Source organism: Misgurnus anguillicaudatus, chromosome 25 (assembly GCF_027580225.2).
Source record: "Misgurnus anguillicaudatus chromosome 25, ASM2758022v2, whole genome shotgun sequence".
Classification (NCBI taxonomy): Eukaryota; Metazoa; Chordata; class Actinopteri; order Cypriniformes; family Cobitidae; genus Misgurnus; species Misgurnus anguillicaudatus.
This window is the reverse complement of record NC_073361.2, coordinates 31,965,882-31,967,880: the sequence shown is the minus strand read 5'-3', so window position 1 is coordinate 31,967,880 and position 1,999 is coordinate 31,965,882.

Sequence of the window (1,999 nt, the reverse complement as noted above, 5' to 3'; positions counted from 1 at the left end):
GATGTTTTCTGGATCTGTTTCTTTCTTATACTTCACATAAAGTCTCTAACTGATTCATTGAGCTGTGATATCTGTCTCACTAATGAAATAAACAAACATAACTGATATTGTTCAGCCTTTGAGTATAGCCGTGTTTACACACATATAATACTTTAGTCTATATGTTTTATATTCTTATATTTGTAATATAATTTTATTATACACAAGATATATTTCTGAAGTCATTGTTAAGAGGGTTCCTATATAAGTTTCCATTAATGCTGATCAGGTGAACATCTGATTGATGATTATTGACAGCTGGTCACAATAACAAGGTGATTAGTTAGATTATTTAAAGTGTTCCTCCTGAACTTTATTAATAAAACATCATTAAATCTGTGAGTTTACTGAACAAATTCTGATATTGCAGCAGATTAAATGAAGCTCAGTGTTTGTGTGGAGTCACCCCATATGACAAAAATATATTTTCAAATATCATTTTAAATATATTTCAAAATATACAACAAAAAAAATGGTTTCAACTCCGTCATTTCAACTTACTGTTATTTACTACAACTTATAAAATATTGTTAAAATAAGTCAACTTCATTTTACAAGTTATAAAAACTCATCACTAGTCAAGGTAAATAATTTTAAGTTGAAATGACTTAATCAACAAAAAATGTAACAAAAAATAAGACAGCAAATAATTTTTTTACAGTGTGCTGAAGTATATCTTGAAATGTATGTTTCACATACATATACATATACATATATATAGAAATTTTTTGTCTATTTTGAAATATAGTTGAAAAATAAATATATTATGAATAAAAAATATTAAATTAAGCTTTAATTTCAACAAAATGTATTATATACTTAAATTATATTTTGTTCCAGAGAAATTTATTTTTTGGCATATGAGACAGGTAATGTTTTGTGAGGTTGTAATGGACTTTTGGATTAATTAAACAAGTTCACAACAATTATTTACTAACTCACTGTAAAAAATGCAGCATGAACCCACTCATATTTGATCACATTTGATGATATTATTTTAAATTCTCAATGCTGTCAGTAGGGGGGGCTACAACACATCTAGTTATCATGACCATGATGCTCTCAAGAGGTTTAGTAAAGTCTGATCACTGCTTTACATCTCATCACACGCTTCAGTACTCTGTGTGTTTATAACAGTCTGACTTTATAACACAGTGCTGGAAAAACAACAAATACACAAAATGAATCTCTTCATCATCACCTTCATCTGGATTCTTGGAGGTTTTATTCAAGGTAACAGAAATTCATCTTTATTTGTATAGAAATTATTTTAACTCTTAGTTTTCTTTTTTTGCACAAACCTGTTTTCTTCTCAACAGAATCCAGAGGAGTTACTGTAACTCAGAGTAAAGCTCAATCTGTTTCTGTTGGACAAACCGTCAATATAAAGTGTACAACTGATACTGGAATATATGGCGATAATTTATCTTGGTATCAGCAGAAACCTGGAGAAGCTCCTAAACTCATCATTTATGATATAAATACTCGTCATGTTGACACTTCACAGAGATTCAGTGACAGTGGAGAAGATTGGGGTACAGATTTTACTCTGAGCATCAGTGAAGTTCAGACTGAAGATGCAGGAGATTATTACTGTATGAGTTTACACAGCATCAGTGGTAGATTAGTGTTCACACAGTGATAAAGAGTCGTACAAAAACCTCCTTCAGTCAGACTGCACAGATACACCTGACAGATACTGCAGCTGCACACACACACACACACACACACACACACACAGCTGGTCTGTGTTTGTGTATAAAACAGCAGAGTGCCTCAAATCTAAATAAGTTTAGTTTGGCTGAAACTATAATCAATCATTGTGTTTTGAAGTGAAGACTATCAGTGAGTTCAGACAGAAATCTATGAGTGTCAGATACGAGCGAGTGATCTTTCTGTTCAGTCTGATAAAATCACACACAAGTCTTCTGTAGTCTGATAACTAAAACTGAGAAACTCA